This window comes from Zingiber officinale, chromosome 7B, assembly GCF_018446385.1.
Source record: "Zingiber officinale cultivar Zhangliang chromosome 7B, Zo_v1.1, whole genome shotgun sequence".
In the NCBI taxonomy this organism is placed as follows: Eukaryota; Viridiplantae; Streptophyta; class Magnoliopsida; order Zingiberales; family Zingiberaceae; genus Zingiber; species Zingiber officinale.
In genome coordinates this window covers 13,763,098-13,786,027 of record NC_055999.1, presented here as the reverse complement: position 1 = coordinate 13,786,027, position 22,930 = coordinate 13,763,098, and the positions used below count along the sequence as shown (strand labels likewise).

The following is a 22,930-nucleotide window of genomic DNA, read 5'->3' as shown; positions in this document are numbered from 1 at the left end:
ACAGTTTAGTTACTTTATATGGTGAGAACTAAATTTATAGCATATTTAATGATTAGGGAATAAATTGGGAAAAAATGCGCGACTGAGGGATTGAAGCCGAGACCTTTGGCTTGGGTCAAAACTCAGCTGACCAGTTGTGCCAGCGGTAGATGCTGATTAGATATGCAGCGACTTATATTTAAGGTATAGTATTTAATAAAAAACCTTAGTTATAGAAGAGGGCTTATTTTTTTTCCCGAGACCTAATTCTCGCTCGCGAACCTCTCCTCTCTCGCTCGTGAACGGCGCGCGACAGTCTCGGGTGGAAACGCAGGGCTTCTCCTCCGGTGGCCGGCCAAGGGGTTCCTTTGTGAGATCTTCACATCTACGAATCCCTCTTGTCGAAGAGGACACGCGGATGCGAAGGAGTCGCCGAGGAGGCACTTCTCCGGAAACCCTAGAATTCTTCCCGTCGGCTGTGAGTCCAAGGAACCGAGGTGAGTTGCTTTTCACCTGCAGTAGGAGTAGTTCCGCGATTTTGCCTTCTTCATTTCCTTGCCGAGCATGAACAATCCTCCTTGTGGCATTGGTTTAGAGTTTTCTCTTGTTGTTTTTGGAGTTCTGCCGTGAGGTTCAAAAGGGTTGTGTAGATCTGGTAGTAGAAGCATACATGCCTATGTTTCTAGAGGATATGTTCTGGTATTTTTGTTCTATAATGAGAAGCACTGTAATTCATATTTTTTTTGTTCTAGAGTATTAGTTCTTGGGTATTTTAGTTCTTCGCTGTAGCATATTTTATTAACATGCGTTTTAGTTTCATTAGGGGAAATTCGCTTGCCTTCTTGCTGATCAGTTGATAGCAATTTATCCTATTAGCAGCACGTTGGTATTCCTTTGGTATCTGCAGCAGGCATGAACAGCCATTTGGAGCTGAGAATGATCCCTTTTGAAGCTTACCGTTAAGTTCTGTTGTGCATATTCATGGGCAAGAACAACCACCAATTCATAGTAGTTTAGATCCTTTTTGTGTTGAGTTAGTAAGCATGATATTCTGTTAATTCCATGCAGCGATGATTCCTTTATTTTCTTGATTCCTTTGTTATTAGAATAACATGAGCAAATTTTCAGTTTAACTAGCATTTTAGTTAGATGTTCCTTTGCAATTAACTAGCACGAACAGCAATATTGTACATTACAAGTTTGATTTTCTTGCTGGTTTATTAATCATGAACTAGACAACTTGTATGAAAGTAAGCAGTTTAGGCTTCTTTAAGTTCCAGCAAGTTAAATCTTTTGTTATCATGCTAGTATTCAGTTTTAAGATCTTATTTTTGGTCATTTAATGTTAAGCAGGCAGAATTAGATTTTCCTTGCTATTACACAAGCATGTTAAACTCTTCTAGAAGATTATGGGAAGCAATAAGTAAGAAAAGACCAAGATCTTAAACCTGATCCTAAATTCCAGCATTTGAGGATTAGCAGCACGCAAGGTGCTTGAAGTAGTACCAAGGCATTTTATATTAGAAGAGCTGAAAGAATAACAAGTATAAGGAAGTAATAGTTAAGAAGAAAAGAAGTATTTTACTTTTTAAGGACATGTACCAGACACAAGGTCCAGGACACAAGGTCCATTGGGTGGGCTACTAGATCGCCCCTAGGCACAAGATCGCCTAGAAGTACTTTAGTAGTTTCGGGATTAGCTACCTCGACTCTTACTAAGGATGCGCGTAAATTGGTACAATGCCGGGCCCAAAAGAAGTTTATTATTATTTTGAAGTATTAAAGTATAAGTTTTTGAAACAAATGAAACGAGCTTCAAATGTGTCTAGAATTAGAAACTTAGTTTCTTGTTATTTGAAGCATGCAGTAGTAGTTTCAATTGTTTCCTTGCTACTAGATTATTCAGCATGTTTAGCTTTACATGTTTAGTAGTTTTACATGTTTAGTAGCTTTACATGTTTAGTATGCTTCTTTTATAGTTTTATTCTTATGAGCATGATTAGCTATACATGTTTAGTATTTCAGTTAGCATGATTCCTTTGCTATATATGAGCATGAGTAGTTTTATATGTTAGCATTCAGTTTTAGCATGTTTTTATTTATATACATGCATATCGAGTTTTTGTGAGTAAATAGCGCTCACTAAGCTTTATGCTTATAGACTGCATTTCCTCCTACTGCAGATAAAGGGAAAGAAAAGATACAGTGAAGGAAGGCGACAAGGAGATGCAAGAGGAGTGTGTGATGTGTGGACTATGGAGGTCCTTGGGACTTAGCTAAGGAATTCATTTAGTTTAAGAATGTGATTAGTTTGATTTCTTATTAAGTTGATAAGAAAAGGATGTAGTAAGAAGTTATGTTTTCGGTTTTTCATTACCTGCATGATTTGAATTATTAAACTGCGTGGTTGTGGTTAGTTTTCATTTCTTATTAAACTGCGTGGTTGATTGAAATATATTTCCAGCCGCCTGTGGCTGAGTATAGTATGCTTGTATTATGGAAAATGGTCACCGGTACAGGGGAGATTTTGTCAAAAATTTTCGGTAGGGTTTTCCTAGAGATTTTTAATAAACCGGTTAAGTAGAGTTAGTAGATAAGTAACGGTTACTCTTAGAGAGTAGTAGTAGTAGTAAGAAGGGTGGTCGTTACACTGTGTGTTTCTAACATTGTGTCTAAGTGTGCAGGAGCTTAGGAGCACAGGTAATCGAGTGGAAGACGCAGCTAACGAGAAGGACGGCACGTGGTGCGTCCGAGGGACGAGGCGCTGTGGAAGAGTTCACCGGTGGACGAGAAGGAAGCATACGGTGGTTCCGAGGGACGAAAGCCAGAGCGAAAGTCTGCTCGAGGAGCAAGAGACGCAGCTAGCGAGAAGGACGACATGCGGTGCGTCCGAGGGACGAAGACTGCGGATGAGTACGCCGACAAATGAGAAGGAAACACGCGGCGATTCCGAGGGACGAGAAGCCGGTGCGGAAGCCCACTCGAGAAGACCGGAACTTGGGTTTGGGTGAGCCCTTTTCCGAATGGTCGAGATCACCCAAGTTAGCGGAGCCGGAGCAGAAGGACCCGGACCGTGGCAAGCTAAACCGGAGCAGAGGGCCCGGACCAAAAGTCAACTGGAGTTGACTTAGGGGTCCGGGCGCCCGGATTCATTCCGGGTGCTCGGACGTCCGAGCGCTCGGAACCACTCCGAGCGCCCGGAAGTCAATATTTGATTGGATCGCCTTTTACGTGATCTAAACGTTGGGGGATAAAGTTTTATCCCCCAGGGCGCCCGGATCCCTTCCAGGCACTCCGACCAAGGCTATAAATATAGCCTTAGTCTAAAGACTTAATATAACTCAGAAATTGTAAGTCCAACAATTGTGCGCTCTCAGTTGTAGTTTAGCTTCTTTCCTTTGTGCTTCATCATTATACGAGGTTTCTCGCCTGAAGGAGTTTCTTTAAGTAAGATCATCTTCCTTGGATTAACAACCTCCCCGGTTGTAACCAAGTCAATCCCGGTGTTCCTCGTTTTTCTGATTTACTTTCTGATTACTATAATTTACAAGTGTTAATTTAAGAGTTCATGAAAGGTGTTTTTTTTGTTTTTGTTTTACAGGGCTATTCAACCCCTTTCTAGCCGGCCGTAACGGTCCTACAAGTAGTATCAGAGTCAAGGCGCTTCAGGAAGACTAACCGTCGGACGAAGTAACGAGATGACCGGACCAAGCATTCACCCGTCGAAATACGAACACTACAAGAAAAAAGCCTAAGAACAACGGTTTTTCACCGTTGTCGTAGCCCCTTTAGAGCTGTTGTTAAATGCCGTGTTGTTAAAAGGGGTGCCCAAAGATAGCAGTTTTTAACCGTTGTCTTTAAAGGCAAAGACAACATTTTTACAACGGTGAAAAACTGTTGTCTTTTCCTTCAAAGACAACAGTTTTTCACCGTTGTCTTTGAGCGTCTACCTTTAATAACAGGGTCTTCAACAACAGTTTTAAACTATCTACGACAACGATGAAAAACCGTTGTCTTTTTTAACATAAAAAAAAATAAAAAAAAATTAATACACAATTTTCTAATATTATAAATCATTCAAAATACTAAATATGAAAATAAAATTTAATATATAATTTTTTAACATTCAAAAATAATATCTATAACATTCTGAAGAAATTTCATAAGCAACAAACAAAATTTCATAAGCAACCAACAAAATGATAACACTATTAAAACAAAGGTAGAACAATATAACACGAGATTTTCTACTTAGATGTCGGTGAAGAGGAGGGATTGCAGCTCCTAGTGCTCCTTAATTTGCTAAAGTCTCTCCATTTTTTTAGCTTGTCGGCATTCTTCCTAATACTCTCGAGGACACCTATTCAAATAAAGATATATATTACAAATTAGAAACTAAACTGTACGCGTGATTCTAATTGCACTGCATAAATGTTACATAACCATAAAAATCATTTGATATAGTCATCTAACAGAAGTGCAAAAAGTGTTATCTATGTAACATAAATGGTAACCTCTTGAAACAATAGTAGGAATGACTGCAGTAATTACCTAAAACAATATAAATCGTTAGTTTTGAAGGCAGAGTAGAGAGATGTCATGCAACTTTTAGAAATCAATGCAACATAATCTTAAAGAATAATATTATAGCAGGATAAATATGCTAAAAAGAGCAATAGATTTAAACTAAAAAAACCACCAAAGAGTCTTTAATATATACAAAACACCTTTTAGCTTCATGTTGAATACAAAGTGAACATAATCGAATGAATCGAGATGCAAATATTGCAAATGTAAGTTAGAAAAAAAACTAAGAAATGATAAAGTAACTGTAATTTAATCTAACTTACGATTTAATTCTAGATTTAAATCCTGTGGTGCCTGACTACAACCATGTGGCTCACCAGGATTTTTAGGGGGTAAATCAGCATTTCTATAATTATCCACAAAATGCTCACTTCCTTCTGAATTCTGTACAGGAAAAGAAAAAGGAAAACAAAATAGATGAGGTTCAACAATTCTGTGGCAAGAAATATGTAGCAAGCGATGCACAAATTACACATTCAAATTGACCTTGTGTATATGCCGAGGCGATGCATTGTCAAATTGCTGACTAGATGGCAATCCATCGCTTGGTTGTGTGCCCTAACAAAAGATAAAAAAAAAACATGACATTATTAGGCCAACCAAGCAAAAGAAAAGCCTCTCTACAACATTATGTTATGGTTCATAAAAAGGAAACATTCTGTATTTTTTTTATTTGGCTATGAAATACAGGTGATAGAGCATACATAAGTGTAGCTCGAGAGGCCTGAGGAAATTTATTGATCAGGATCACCACCTGGAGGACTTGGTTCAGGTTTCTGACCTTCTTTAAGAGCTTTCCTTATATCTGCAGCTTTCCAAACTACATACTTCTGTTTTTGCTCAATCTGGAAAGTAGAGTATGATCAAAATTAGTCTGCTTGCTCATATTGAACCAAAAAAATAGTTCTTTATAAAATGGCAAAGTGCAAAACTTACTTCAAGCTGAAGTTCGCCAAATTGATATAGTATCTCAAAAAAAATACTTGCAGCATAAAAAGTTTTTGCAGTATTCCTGTAATATTACTAGTACTTAATTTCCCAACCATTGTGAGACTAAGAAAAGCCAGTGAAATGTCTTAATAGATATGCCTAAATAGATAAGAAAATGATAAAGAAACATGTTCCTTCACATACTGATCTGCACGACCAGCACGATCTTGCTTATCTGCCTTTGCAAAAAGATTTGATGCAAAACCCTCCACATAAAGGTTGTCCTCAGGCCCTAATTGCAATGACTTTTTGTCCTGTGCAAAATCACAGAATCTGAATCAAAATGAAGCAAATTATCATCCAAAATATAAAAAGAGTATTAAAATGAAATTCAATGGTGATTCTCTTCAGATATTAGGGTTGGTTGCTTACCTTCGAAGCCCTAAGGCAACCTCACGGCGGCGATCGGATGGCTCTAGCTTGATCCCACGGCACCAGAACAAAAATTAGGGCACGACTATATCTCAGACGCCGGCGACGATCCAGGGGAAATCGGAGCACAAGGAACCTACGCACTCCCTCGATCAACAGTGTTGTCGATCTGTCCTCAAGCCAAGGCGATGATGACTTTGCGAAGGAAGGGAGAGCTCGGCACTGTCGGCGTCGCGTGAGAGAGAAGAGGGAGGACTCGGCGATGGAAAAACCTAGGGCTCAGGTGGAAAGCGTTGAGAAGAAGAAGATATCAGGATGATCCGGGATTCGACCTCTAGCAAGCTCCGCGGACATGCTACCAATCGACGTCGACGATCATCGGAGGTAGAACTCTGTTGGCCGTCGCTTAGTGTTATCCGCGAGAAAGAACAGAGGAAGAAGGGAAGAAAGGAAAAGGTTCGGGAGAGGTGAGGAACTCGGATCGGGATCGGCGTTAGGGAGAAATAATAAGAAAAGGAATATAAATAATTAAACATTTCCTCATTTAAACGGGTATCTCAAACAGGTCTTATCCGTACACATAATTTCGTCCCCTCAAAACACGTCGCATGAGCTCCGAAAAATTCCCAGAAAATTTCTAAAAATTCTGAAAAAATTCTATAAGGCTATTAATTAAATAACCCTATTTAATTTTCCGATATCTCACAGAGGAGCTCAACGTCGGCAAGATCGGGAGAGGGGAAATTAGGGCACGGGAGAGGGGAAAGGGCGGCGGTGCGACTGCAATAGGAAGCTAGGGCACGGGGAGAGAGGAAAGGGCGGCGGTGATTGGGAGTAACCGGCAGCACCCTCGACAGCTGGCGATGGCTGTGTCTTCGGGAATGTGAGGGCAGCGTCGGCTGCGTCGGAGGTCAGCAATGAAGAGGAGATCGCGGTGACGGTGAGATCGGCAGGAGAAGAGGAGGAATGGGGAAAAAATGAGATTGTTTAGATTTATATATGTAGGTTATTAAAAAAATAAACTCTCACTTTATTGGTACTCAAAATAGGTTTTCTCTAAGTTTAATCGATTTACCCTATTAAATGTGTCATACCGACTCCGTTTATATTCTAAAAAAATTCTAAAAATTTTTAAAAAATTCTACCTCCCAAGGAAGCGCCGAAAAGTCGATGCGCTAACACTTTAAAGGCAAAGCAGCGAGAGCGACGAGGAGCGTCTTTCACGGAAGAGTCGCGAAGGAGGAGTCGGAGATAGGTTTTTGTTCGTTGAAGAGTCACAGAGAAGTGGGTTTTAGGTTTTTTTTCATGAAATTAAAATAATTATTGTGTTTTTAGGATTCAACAACATTCAATAGACGACAGTTTAATAAAACTATTGTATATTATCTATCATGCCCCAAAGGAGAGTCCCTGGCCGAAGAAATTTCGACAGCATCTCCCCTGTACGGGTGACAATCTGAAGCATTACTATATACAAAATATACCTCATCCACACTCGGCTGTAATATTTATACAAAAGAAACAACATAACATACAGTTTAATATACTCAGCCTACCCGGCTGGACAACAATGAAAAAAACACAACCACGCAGTTTAATAAGCCTACACGGCTGAAAGTAAACACACAACAACGTAAACGCAGCGGAAAAACACAAAATAATATGAACATAAGACCAACAACGACACTGACAAAAATATCTGAAATCACCAGACTTGACTCCAAAAATCCCCAATGACTTGTTCAAAAGCAAAGTACGCAAAATTAACATACAATCCAAACGATAACAAAACCCAAAAAGAAACTATCATCGAGTGTGACGTGAGACTGGCAGCCGGGACTCTCCCAGCATCCATGACTCATCTACCTGTTACCTGGCGAAAGAAAACTATTTTGTGGGGTGGTGACTATTGGAACTCAGCGGGAAACGAAAGAGATAGTGCATGATCATAATAAACCAATAGAGAATGCCAAAAGGAATACAGTCTCATTAGAGGAATATCAGATATTACAATAGAACCAAAATGAATGCTCATACCTGAAACCATATTCTAGGCTAGGTATAGTAGGTCAGAACTGGTACTAATCTGCTACAGTACTGCTCATAACTACAGAGGTAATAAGCAAGGTATATACAAATTTCCAATGACTAAACATCTATAATGAGAATATATCTCAACACAAGTAAGCGTATCAGCATATGTGAACAACAACAGTAAGTAAGCAATAACAACATATATAGACAGCAGCAGCCAAAGCAAATATAATAACAACAGCGTATGCACGGATGGTCACTCCTGCCCACTTCTCTGCACCATGACCCCTGTATGGTCGAGAGGTCGGGTCAGTAACAGACTGTACACCACTCCAGCTACCACTCACACAAGTGACCTAGGGGACAGTTGCATAGTAGCTTACTAGCTACATCTGCGACGGGGTCCCTGCTGCTCGTACTCCAGCTACCACTCACACGAGTGGCCGAGTGCGGCACGACAGGACAAGCGGCATCAACTCCAGCTACCACTCTCTCGAGTGACCGAGGATGCGGCATGCATGCAATGACATGATGAACAATGCAACAGTCATCATATATATATATATATATATATATATATATATATAGACAGAAACAGGTATGATACATGAAGCCAGCATGCTCAATATCGTACATAAATAAACAAAAGTCAAAGCATACAAACATGGTATCTAGTATCTGCTACTAATCATGGACAACAACAAGAGACTGTATAGATATGGAAAAGAATATCTCAAAGATCACGTAGAAGTATCAAGCGCAGGAAAAATAAGAGTGGAGTCAAGGTAAACAGTCCTTATCCAAAATAATTCATGCACTAAGGTCAAAGTACTAAAAGAAAACAAAGCAAGAAGTACCCACCTTTATAGAAGATCGTATCCAGAAATCCTACGTCGTACACCATCTCAAATCAAAGTCCTGTATTAAAGTATTTTATTTAGCTAAAATCATATGAGGTAAATATCTAAATAAAATCCCCTAACTGGGTTAAGGAAAAACCTTAATCAATATAACCACTAACCTGAACTATTGAGTAACCCATCATGAATTAGTTGGCTAAACTAAAGCCGAATCTAATTAAGGAAAATCCTAAGAGAAAATCAGTGCTCACCCAAACAGAAATCCCAAGAAAACCCCCAAATTTTGCTGCAGAACACAACCCGAGACCTTCAAGAGGAAGCAAGACAACATCAACAAATCAATTGGGACCCTCACCACCTAATTCTGTTCACTGCACAACCTAAATCACACCAGTAGGAATCTGTTCCATTGAACAACTAAAAACCAAAATCATCACAAGACTTAAACCATATCGAAATCTCATTACCACCTCTTAATCTACTGCAGGAAAATCAAACCCAACATGAAGAAGTCATTCAATAATGAGACGAATTTGCAACCTATGAAACCTACTAAAGGAAGAACCAAATCCACCATGAAGAAACCACACAACATTGAAACCAATCTGCCCTTTACCAAAACTATCGCTAACCAGAGGAAGAACAAGACCTTCATCGCATCTAAACCCAAATCTGATCAGCATCCAAGAGTACAAAAGCCTCGCAAATAAAACAACGCAAGATCAACGAAAATCGAAACCTATCTATACATCCCGAATCCCTTTCAAATAGAACGCAACCAATCCAAGAAAAATGATGGACTTATCTAGAAGAAGCATCCCACATCCCAAAAATCCAAAACAAAACCTTACCTCAAATAGACCTCCACTGAATCCAACAAGCTCTAATCCAATGAAGTTAGGGCTCAGATTTTCTTCCCTTTCGCTGAAGATCGATCGGTGCGGGGCAAGGATCGGAAGAGAGGGATACCTAGCGGGGCTATCGGCGCGGGGTAAAGGGGTTAGGAGGCTCCGGCGAGCTGCGGCTTGATCAATGTCAAGTGATCGGGTGTGGCGGCGTGCGTCTCTTGTGCTCGCATGAGGAGGAGAGGGCGGCGATGGGGTGGCTGGTGCTAGGGCAAAGGAAAGGCCAGAATCGCGTTCTGCGGTGTTTGTGATGGCGCGAGGAAGCTCGGAGAGGGACCACTTCTCACTCGTAACCGAAGAGGGCGGATCGGCACCGGTGATGAGAGGGTCGTCAACGTCGATCGTGCGGAAAAGAGGGAGAAAGAGGAGGTGGCGCGAGAGGGAGAGGGAAGGGATCGGGAGAGTCAGCGATGGGGAAGGGCTTAGGCATTAGTAAAGAAGAGAAAAGGATTTATAAACTTAGGTATCTTTGATTTAAGTCCTAGATTAGTTTCTCAATCAACTTCCACTTAATTGGGATATCCAAACGGGCTCTCCTACAACCTAATAATTGATCCCCTTGAAATATGTCATACGAGTCCCAAAAAATTCTCAGAAAATTTCTAAAAATTCCTAAAAATTCTATTAAGGCTATTAGCCTATTAAACCTTGTTATTTAATTATTATCTAGTTCGGTATTTTACATTCTCCCCCACTAATAAAAATTTGGTCCTCAAATTTACTAATCAACTCAAGGACTCTCATCCAAGGATAACAACCAAGCAACATACTCATATACTCTAACCAAATATCATGAACAAACCTCTAACCGTAAGAGATGACTCTGATACCTAATCAACTATGAATAAATCAACTACTTCTGAAATCCATAATCCACTATCAATCACTGAAGGTAAAATCTACTAAACATAAATAGTCTCCACCCATGACTTCGAACTTGCAGCAATAATCTTTACCTTAGGCATATGGAGACATTATGATAGACCCTTTTAAATCTACCACTATTCTTAATTTAGAGTGGCTTTAGATTTTATATTTATTGAAATAACAAAAGGGGAAAACAAATGCACTGTTGCATGGACAAAGCTCAAGTTACGAACAACATATACTATAATTTGAAGCTAGGTAAGTCAATAACTCACAAAATAAACCAATTCTGAAATCTAAGGTAACATAATCATAGAATAATTTTCCATCAACCAAAACTGGAAATCTCCTAAATCTTTTAATATGTTGCATTATCCAAACTTCTCCACAACTATGATAACTAGACTAAAGATAAGTCTAGTCAGAATTATCTCTAGCTGCTTTATCTTTAGCTTGTCGTAGCATCTAAAATATGACATTTCACTAAGTGTTATCATGCTAGCTACCAATAACTGAGTACCTAATGGACAGGTGTAAAAACAGCAACCCCCATCCAACAAAATTAGAGGGAGCTAACTAACCACATCCTAATTCCGGTGATATCCATCTTATCTAACATTAACCTACACCAAGTAGTGAACATCAAAAGGTAAGATAATTACATACATATACCTTACTTCCCTATAGCTCAGAGATGTCCTTCGGCTTGTCTTATATCCCAACTTTGAAAAACCATTTTGCTCGAAAATCATAACACGAAAAACAAGCATCGTAACACCGAGTCGAAAAGTATCATAAAACACAAAATCAAGTATCAAGTTAACTCGAAAAGCATCGAAATCAAAGCCGAGTCGAAATCCCAAAAACATAAAACCCAACATTTGAAAAATAAAAAGGCATCGTAAACTTGGCTCTGATACCATAAATTTGTCACGCCCCAGAGGAGTCCCTGTCCGAAGAAATTTCGACAGCATCACCCTTATACGGGTGACAATCTGAAGTATTACTACATACAAAATATACCTCAGCCACACTCGGCTGGAATATATATACAAAAGAAACAACATAACATACAATTTAATATACTCAGCCTACCCGGCTGGACAACAATGAAATAAACACAACCACACAGTTTAATAAGCCTACAAGGCTGAAAGTAAACACACAACAATGTAAATGCAGCGGAAAAACACAAAACAATATGAACATAAGACCAACAATGACACTGACGAAAATATCTGAAATCACCAGACTTGACTCCAAAAATCCCCAATGACTTGTTCAAAAGCAAAGTACGCAAAATTAACATACAATCCAAACGAAAACAAAACCCAAAAAGAAACTATCATCGAGTGTGATGTGAGACTGGCAACCAGGACTTTCCAAGCATCCATGACTCATCTACCTGTTACCTGGCGAAAGAAAACTATTTTGTGGGGTGGTGACTATTGGAACTCAGCGGGTAACGAAAGAGATAGTGCATGAACATAATAAATCAATAGAGAATGCCAAAAGGAATACAGTCTCATTAGAGGAATAGCAGATACTACAATAGAACCAAAATGAATGCTCATACCTGAAACCATATCCTAGGCTAGGTATAATAGGTCAGAACTGGTACTAATCTGCTACAGTACTGCTCATAACTACAGAGGTAATAAGGAAGGTATATACAAATTTCCAATGACTAAACATCTATAATGAGAATATATCTCAACACAAGTAAGCGTATCAGCATATGTGAACAACAACAGTAAGTAAGCAATAACAACATATATAGACAGCAGCAGCCAAAGCAAATATAATAACAACAGCGTATGCACGGATGGTCACTCCTGCCCACCTCTCTGCACCATGACCCCTGTATGGTCGAGAGGCCGGGTCAGTGACAAACTGTACACCACTCCAGCTACCACTCACACAAGTGGTCGAGGGGACAGTTGCATAGTAGCTAACTAGCTACATCTGCGACGGGGTCCCTGCTGCTCATACTCCAGCTACCACTCACACGAGTGGCCGAGTGCAGCACGACATGACAAGCGACATCAACTCCAGCTACCACTCTCTCGAGTGGCCGAGGATGCGGCATGCATGCAATGACATGATGCGAACAATGCAACAGTCATCATTATATATATATATATATATATATATATATATATATATATATATATATATATATATATATATATAGACAGAAACAGGTATGATACATGAAGCCAACATGCTCAATATCGTACATAAATAAATAACAGTCAAAGCATACAAACATGGTATCTAGTATCTGCTACTAATCATGGACAACAACAAGAGACTGTATAGATATGGAAAAAAATATCTCAAAGATCACGTAGAAGTATCAAGCGCAGGAAAAATAAGAGTGGAGTCAAGGTAAACAGTCCTTATCCAAAATAATTCATGCACTAAGGTCAAAGTACTAAAAGAAAACAAAGCAAGAAGTACCCACCTTTATAGAAGATCGTATCCAGAAATCCTACGTCGTACACCATCTCAAATCAAAGTCCTGTATTAAAGTATTTTATTTAGCTAAAATCATATGAGGTAAATATCTAAATAAAATCCCCTAACTGGGTTAAGGAAAAACCTTAATCAATATAACCACTAACCTGAACTATTGAGTAACCCATCATGAATTAGTTGGCTAAACTAAAGCCGAATCTAATTAAGGAAAATCCTGATTAAGGAAAATCCTAAGAGAAAATCAGTGCTCACCCAAACAGAAATCCCAAGAAAACCCCCAAATTTTACTGCAGAACACAACCCGAGACCTTCAAGAGGAAGCAAGGCAACATCAACAAATCAATTGGGACCCTCACCACCTAATTTTGTTCACTGCACAACCTAAATCACACCAGTAGGAATCTGTTCCATTGAACAACTAAAAACCAAAATCATCACAAGACTTAAACCATATCGAAATCTCATTACCACCTCTTAATCTACTGCAGGAAAATCGAACCCAACATGAAGAAGTCATTCAACAATGAGACGAATTTGCAACCTACGAAACCTACTAAAGGAAGAACCAAATCCACCATGAAGAAACCACACAACATTGAAACCAATCTGCCCTTTACCAAAACTATCGCTAACCAGAGGAAGAACAAGACCTTCATCGCATCTAAACCCAAATCTGATCAGCATCCAAGAGTACAAAAGCCTCGCAAATAAAACAACGCAAGATTAACGAAAACCGAAACCTATCTATACATCCCGAATCCCTTTCAAATAGAACGCAACCAATCCAAGAAAAACGATTGACTTATCTAGAATAAGCATCCCACATCCCAAAAATCCAAAACAAAACCTTACCTCAAATAGACCTCCACTGAATCCAGCAAGCTCCAATCCAATGAAGTTAGGGCTCAGATTTTCTTCCCTTTCGCTGAAGATCGATCGGTGCGGGGCAAGGATCGGAAGGGAGGGATACCTAGCGGGACTATCGGCGCGGGGTCAAGGGGTTAGGAGGCTCCGGCGAGCTGCGGCTTGATCAATGTCAAGTGATCGGGTGTGGCGGCGTGCGTCTCTGGTGCTCGCATGAGGAGGAGAGGGCGGGGATGGGGTGGCCGGTGCTAGGGCAAAGGAAAGGCCAGAATCGAGTTCTGCGGCGTTTGTGATGGCGCGAGGAAGTTCGGAGAGGGACCACTTCTTGCTCGTGACCGAAGAGAGGGGATCGGCGCCGGTGATGAGAGGGTCGTCGACATCGATCGTGCGGAAGAGAGGGAGAAAGAGGAGGTGGCGCGAGAGGGAGAGGGAAGGGATCGGGAGAGTCGGCGGTGGGGAAGGGCTTAGGCACGGGTAAAGAAGAGAAAAGGATTTATAAACTTAGGTATCTTTGATTTAAGTCCTAGATTAGTTTCTCAATCAACTCCCACTTAATTGGGATATTCAAACGGGCTCTCCTACAACCTAATAATTGATCCCCTTAAAATATGTCATACGAGTTCCAAAAAATTCTTAGAAAATTTCTAAAAATTCCTAAAAATTCTATTAAGGTTATTAGCCTATTAAACCTTGTTATTTAATTATTATCTAGTTCGATATTTTACAATCACATAAGCAACACTAAAAGACAATAGTTTTTTAAAACTGTTGTCTTTGACACACATTAGACAACAATTTTTTGAAAAACTATTGTTATTTAAAAAACATTATGGTGAACAACAACAATTTTCAATAAAACTGTTGTTAAATGGAAAAATGACAACAATTTCTTGAAAAACTGTTGTCTATTAGGTGTGGTAAAATCCAAAATTTCTCGTAGTGGAAGGGGATTTCACCACCTGGAAAAAATTGATGCAGGTATTTTTCACAACAGAGTTTGAATTAGTTTTAACAATAAAACTTGGATTTGTAGCTCCAGAGGACAAGGAAATATATCAATTGACCAAAAAGGAGCAGGCTGACTATGTGGCGAACGACAAAGCAGAATATCATCTGTTAAGTGTTCTTCCGCCACAAGAAGTCAATCGAATCGGCAACTACAACTCCCCGAAGGAACTTTGGGAGAAATTCCTCGAGCTGCATGAAGGAACTTCCGAAGCCAAGCTCGCCAGACGAGATTTGCTTCGCAATCAGCTCACCATCCTGCGACTTGGGGAAGATGAGACAATCACACATCTGCACTTAAGAATCAAAGAGATCATCACCGGACTATCAAATCTCGGAGAAAAGGTAAGTAATCGAGATTCGCTAAGGTACGCGTTAAATTCGTTTCTGAGAAATTCAAAATGGGCATCACTAGTAGATGTCTTTTACATTTCAAAAGATTTAGAAAAAATTTCATTAGAAGAATTTTTCTCGACTTTTGAAGTGCACGAATCAAGATGTACAGGTTAGAAGGAGCCCAAGAACAACGTCGCCCTCAAAGCTTCGAGAGACGAACCTGAGTCGGAATCTCCTCTCGACGACGAGGAAATGGTAATGATGGTAAGAAGATTCAAGAAACTTTGTAAATCTAGATCTACTAACCATCCGTAAGGGAAAAAGAAAAGGATGATCCACTACTACCACTGCGACGAAGAAGGACACGTCAAGGACAACTGCCCAAGCTGAAGAACAAGGACAAGGAGAAGGGTAAGAGCCCATCCAAAAGCGAAAGGCCCTAAAGGCGACGTGGGACGATACGTTGTAGGAATCGGAGGTCGAGGCATTCTCCGGACTTGCTTTAATGGCAAGTCATCAAGACGACGACTGTGAGTCAAGCTCTTCCGAAATGATCATCGAAAGCATCAATGAAGGGGGAGCCATGTCGGAAGAAAGTAGCAGTTCAGGGGGAGAAAGGGACAACGAGATCGACAAGGTAAGTCAGGTACGATCTCTTCCTCTCAACAAAATATTTAAGTTCGTTAAACTTTTAACAAAAGATTGCTGCAAATTAGAAAATGAAAATAAAAATTTAAAAGTAATTCTAGCTAAGTCCTATCCCTTAGAAGAACTAGACAAATCAAAATTAAAAAAATGAGAAATTGAAATCAGAAAATAAAGATCTAAAAATCCAAATAGATAATTTGAAAAATCATGCATGCTCATCTAAGTTTAGAAAATTTAAAAATTTGAATTGGTATTATAGATATCACCAGGGACAAATAAGGAATATCTCTAGAAATATGTAACGACCCGACCCTTTGGCCTCTTGGGCGGCCATTGTGGCGGCCCAATTGGCTGCCCTTATGTCGTCGGCACATTTGGCGACCTTTCATGTCGTCGACCGACGACCCTTGGCCGTGCCGTTACTCACTAGGACTTTCCACCACTGGCCAGTGGATTTTTTGCCTCCCCCAGGATTCGAACTCTAGACCTCCAGGCTTAAGTACTAGAGTTTATGAATCCTGGTATCCAAGAGTTCGAATCCTGGGGGAGGCAAAAATCCACTGGCCAAGGGTGGAAAGTCCTAGTGAGTAACGACATGTCCAAGGGTCGTCGGTCGACGACATGAGAGATCGCTAAATGGGTCGACGACATAAGGGCCGCCAGTTGGGCCACAAAAGAGGAATAGCTCTACAAAATATGTCCCTAAGAAATTTTTAATCAATCCAGTAAGTTGGAACCTATATTGGGTTCCTAAATCATGTTTAAATTAAACTATTGATTAGACTTAGAGCTTTTCAGCGAGAAAATTAAACATTGAAATTCTTTATGAGGGTTTGTCTAAGGAAGTGGTTGTTGCTCCAATAACCAAGAAGGCCTAGTACCTCACCACGACCTGGAAACCAAAATATTGAAATAAATGTTTAATTAGCTTTCTGTCAAAGCATTAAAATTAGAATTAATTAATGCTTTTAAAGTTTTTCAAACATTTTTTTTCAAAATAGTTTTATACTTAGAAAAACTTTCAGAAGATATTTTTTGCCTAAGTTAAAAGTAGTTCTAAAATTGAAAATTTCTGCTTAAATTTTTTAGAAAAATTTTCAAAAAATATTTTTTGCAAAGATGTCTAAGTTAGAATTTTTTTTAACTTATAATTTCTCTAAGAAACTTTTCTTAAAATTTTACTTAATTTTTTTTTCAGAGACTGTTTATGTGAAAATTATTGCAAAATTTTTAAGGATCTAAAAATTTTCTAAGTTTTTACTCTTAGATTTATTCTTAGAATCCTATTTTTTTATGTGATCAAAGTGGGAGAAGGAAAAGTATAAGTCTAGGGGGAGGTAGACCAAAAATTTTAACTTGTTTTATTTTTACACTTAATTGCAAATTTAGTTAAGTTTATTTTATGTCTATTTTTACCCAAGTTTAACTTGGGTTGCTCACACCAAAAAGGGAGAAATTGTTGGAACCCCAAGGTTGTTTTGGTGTGATCAACAAGTTAAGTTAGGTCCTGTGTGTTTCTAACCTTGTGTCTAAGTGTGCAGGAGCTTAGGAGCACAGGTAGTCGAGTGGAAGACGCAGCTAGGGAGAAGGACGGCACGCGGTGCGTCCGAGGGACTAGGCGCTGCGGAAGAGTACACCGGCGGACGAAAAGGAAGCGTGCGGTGGTTTCGAGGGACAAAAGCCGGAGCGGAAGACTGCTCGAGGAGCAAGAGACACAGCTAGCGAGAAGGACGGTATGCGGTGCGCCCGAGGGATGAAGACTGCGGATGAGTACGCTGGCGGACGAGAAGGAAACACGCGGCGATTCCGAGGGACGAGAAGCCAGAGCGGAAGCCCACTCGAGAAGACCGGAAGTTGGGTTCGGGTGAGCCCTTTTCCGGATGGTCGAGATCACCCAATTGAGCGGAGCAGGAGCAGAAGGACCCGGACTGAGGCAAGCTAAACCAAAGTAGAGGGCCCAGACCAAAAGTCAACTGGAGTTGACTTAGGGGTCCGGGCGCTCGGAATCATTTCGGGCGCTCGGAACCACTCCGGGCGCCCGGAAGTCAATATTTAACTGGATCTCCTTTTACGCGATCTTAACGTTGGGAGATAAAGTTTTATCCCCCCAGGGTGTCCGGAACCCTTCCAGGCACCCCGACCAAGGCTATAAATATAGCCTTGGAGACTTAATACAACTTAAAAATTATAATTCCAACACTTGTGCGCTCTCAGTTGTAGTTTAGCTTCTTTCCTTTGTGCTTCATCGTTGTACGAGGCTTCTCCGCCTAAAGGAGTTTCTTTAAGTACGATCATCTTCCTTGGATTAACAACGTCCCCGGTTGTAACCAAGTCAATCCCAGAGTGCCTCGTTTTTCTGATTTACTTTCTGCTTACTATAATTTACAAGTGTTAGTTTAAGAGATCGAGAAAGGTGTTTTTTTTGTTTTTGTTTTACAGGACTATTCAACCCCCCTTCTAGCCGGCCGCAATGGTCCTACAGCTAAGTCTTATCTAATAAGTCTAATAACATGATCAAGTCTTATTTACTAAGACGTTATCTAATAACATGAGTTTCATCTAGTTTCTATTTGTTTGAAAAATCTAAAAGGATATTAGATTAACCATTAATCTAATAAGTTTAAGATCTAATTAGATTAACCCAATAATCTAATAAGATCCAATTAGATTAACATATAATCTAACAAGTTTAATATCTGAAACTGATTTTAGACTTTAAACTTAGTCTCACTTTATTTTAGTCACACTAAAATAAAATAAACTCCAAATTGATACACTCTCTATGTATGACCCAATAGTTTCTCATAATGTTGGCAGTGACTCTAAAATCTCATTTCAAAGACACACAATGAGTACATCTACCGATACATCATTGATATCCAAGTGATGAGAATATCGTAGATTCTACATAACCTGTCTATGACTATTTATTGTATAACTTATTCCTTTAGTACATGATATCTATATTGATTTTTTAGGCATAGATCGTGTCATCCTCTCATCAATCTATGTGTTTCTTGATCTCTAAGTAGACTTAACAAAATAAGCTCAATATCTTATATTGACTTATTTGAGCATGACCATACATTTTAATAGTCCTACTTAATCAAGAGGCCCACAGACATCACTTTCGTAATATGGAATGGACAAATTCCATCTACATCACTTACATCTATCCGCATAACTCATTGCATACCCAGTGAACAACTTTATAATCAACCTTGTTAATTACATGTGACACTTGTTTATACTAAAATATACATCTTAAGTAGGAAATCATAGTGACTTCAGGTCAAAGGACTATTTATGCTAATAGTCACTATGAAAATATTTATGATACTAATATAACAATACATGAAACATTTTCATGATGGGTCAATTAAGTATATATTTCCTAATATATACTCATGTATTAACTTAATATCTTATATCCATGAATTGTGAAATTAAGTTATCACTTAATTTTTATGTTAGTCTCAATATATTAATATTGTCCTTGTATATTAATACTTGATTAGGAATAATCAAGAGTAGTATTCTAAATATTTGTAGTTTCTCACAATCAATTCAACTATTTGATATACTATAGAACAAAACCTGTCCTAGGGCATTATTATATTTATTCAAATTTGTACAGATATAAAGTAAATATAATAAACATAAAATATTATCTTTTATTAAAAATATTATATAATAGTACCATATCAATTATCTCATAATTGACTCTTAGGGCTGACACTAAATTTCATCCTCCATAAGTGCACGACCTCCTCATCTTCAAAATATATAGGAATATTTTCTTTATTGACATTTTGATTTCATGACCAAGTGGCTTTTTCATTAAATATACATCATGACTAATAATGATTTTCTTATTCCAATAATTATATAAAATATAATCTTTTAATGTAGTGCTCATATTAAGAAAAATATATTTTTCACATTTATTGTCTAGATTCTGATGCAAAAAGTGTTGAGTTTCAACGAGCCATAACTTTTGATTCAGATATTAGAACGAGGTAACCTATAGTGCAAATCAAAACTCATTCGGAGATTTATATTTATTAATGGGTGCAACCAATAACCCGCCACTTTTGGGGTCAAAAAATTATCTTTTAGGGTCTTTTTGGATGCTTCAAACATCTTTTTTTTTTTAATATTTTTGGTAATTTTTGGATTTAATATTCTATCCAAACCTCTATTTAGTTGTTTTAAGATAATCTTTTATTATTGAATAAAACTTATATTTTTAGCAAAACCTATAGATAGTAGTTTCTCTTTATTTTTCGATTTCTCTTGTTTTCTTTACAAATCTTCTTTCTCTTTAGCTAGTGGAATAATTGTTATTCTACCCAACGTCAGTTGATATTAGAGCTCTTTGGATTCCATGGATGGTTGTCATAGTCGTAATCATGACAGGCAGGTTTCGACTGAGGAAATCTTGCACCGTGATCGTAGCGCTAAAGGTGAGATACTTGAATATTTACATAGACAAGTCATTAAAGTTATTCCAGCATCTGGTGGTGCAAGATCTTAAAGGTCGTAAGTTCTTTTATCCTCATTCTGCTTCCACTTTTGAAAACTCCTATTATAATCGCAAAAGTCAAGGTCGAAAGAAAATATATGGAAATATCATATTTCCAATTGAGCTTCCTAAGTTTTCTGGTACACTACAAACAAAGGAATTTGTTGATTGGATTAGCGAATTGGAGAAAAAAATATTATCAAAAAAGTGTCTAATCGTGTGAAAGTTAAATTTGTTGCCATCAAACTCATAAGTTGAGCATTAACATGGTAGGAGCAGTTGTGATGATCACATGATAGACAGGACAAAGCTAAGATCATTAATTGTGAGTAGTGTTGTAATTGAGCCGAGCTCGAGCTGATCCTAGACGAGGTTGAGCTCAAAAAAAAAATAAAGAGGCTCGAGCTCGAGCTCAGCTCAAAAAGCTAGAATTAAAATCGAGCTTTCGAGCAAGACTTAGACTAAGGGTTTTGTCATTTTGATTCTTTTGAAAGTAAATAAATAAAAATAATATATTAAATATAGCATGGCTCGTTAGGGTTCGACAAGCCTTTGAGCTAGTATTAAATGAGCTCGAAATTGGTTCAAATATTAAATAAGCCAGCTCAAGGTTAGTTAACTCCAAGCTCGAGTTGAGCTTCGACCGGGCTATTCACGAGCAGCCCGCAAGCGACTTGACTCATTTGTATCCTTAATTGGGAGAAGATAAAAAAAGATGAATAATCACTTCCGTTAAGGTCAAACTTTGTTTAGGGACAATTAGATTTTGCCATGGAGGATGATAGCTTCAATGCTCGAGATGACCTGGATGGATTCACAAATAATTTGGAGGAGGAATTTGACCCAGACGAGCAAGATAAGAAGTTGAATGGAATGTCCAGGGATGATTATTATGTTGTTGAGGATATCTATCATGGATTTGGGAGCAACGAAGAAGGAGATCTAAAAAAGCTGGATTTCAATAAGGAGAATGAATTGCTTGACAGTGGAAAAGAGGGATTCAAGATAGCTCGAGGATGGTTTTTGAAATAGAAACATGTAGCAGAAGAAGAAGAAGAAGAAGAAGAAGAAGAACCTGAGCAAGAAGATGACAAGAGGAAGAAGAAGCAAATGGTGAAAGAAGCAGCCACTAGTGAGGGGACTTATGGTGCGTTACCTTTCTCCCTGATCACTACATCAGCCAAGACAATAGATGTGATCAATGCATCATTCCTTCCTGCTAATCTTTGCTTCTACTCCTTTGAAGAGATCCAAACTGCCACACAGGACATTGATGAATATCTAATTCTTGGTGTTAGTGGGTTTGGGAAGGTCTACCTTGGGGAAATTGATGACGGAACAATGAAGGTAGCAATCAAGCATGGTAACCCAATGTCAGAGCAAGGTGTCCATGAATTCCATATTAAAATTGAGATGTTATCCAAGAGATAACACAGACATCTTGTTTCCTTGAATATTGGTTACCTTGAGGAAAACTATGAATTGATCTTTGTTTGTGATTATATGGCTCATGGCACACTTCGTGAACACCTTGTTTAATACACAAGCCATCACTTCCATGGAAACAAAGGATTGAGGTTTGCATTAGGGTTACGCATGGGTACACAGGCGCAACATACACCATCATACATCAAGATGTGAAGACCACAAACATATTGTTATATGCAAATTAGGTTGCCAAAGTTTCAAATTTTGAAGTTTTGAAAACTGGCTCGGCAATAAACGACACTCATGTTAGCACAATAGTGAAGGTTAGCTTTGGTTTCCTTAATCCAGAGTACTTCAGGAGGCAACAACTGCTAGGAGATTTTGTCATTATCAAATGATCTTCCTCCATGTCTACCACATGATGATACTACTCTAAACTTGAGAACAAGTTTTTTTCAACATGGGACGACTATTGCAAGAGATGTCGAGCTTCAACCGATCATAACTTTTAACTCAAGTATTCGAATAAGGCAATCTACAGTGTGAATCGAAGCTCGTTCAGAGATTTATATTATTACATGGTGGAACCCTTAACCTACCACTTTCGAGTCCAAAATATATCATTTAGGGCCTTTTTAGAGACTCTAAAGATCTGTTTTTTACAATTTTTGATAATTTTAGGATTTTAGATATTTAGGGTATTCCTGTCCTTATAAGTTATTTAGGGTTCAAGGGTCTATGTAGATGCCTATTTAGTTGTTTTAGGATCTTTTGTTATTGAATAATCTTTTTTTTTCTTGATATTTTAAATAAAAACAAAATATTTATAATAGACTTTATGTAACGACCACCCTCCTTACTACTACTTTGAGAGCGACCGTTACTTAACTAACTACTAACTCTACTTAAGTAATAATGCTTATGCTAATAACAGCAATGCTTAAGATTTTCGGAAAAGAAATCTGAACTAAAACATTTCTACTGAACATGCAGGAATAAAATTTCTACAGCATTTTAGATTTGGGACTAAAATGAGCATGCAATTTATC

At 38.6% G+C, this 22,930-nt stretch overlaps 1 pseudogene; it reads left to right on the top strand.

Annotated features, from left to right (window-relative positions):
- Positions 1-21,224: 21,224 nt before the first annotated feature.
- On the top strand, positions 21,225-22,279 carry LOC122004176 (annotated as a pseudogene).
- Positions 22,280-22,930: the final 651 nt, after the last annotated feature.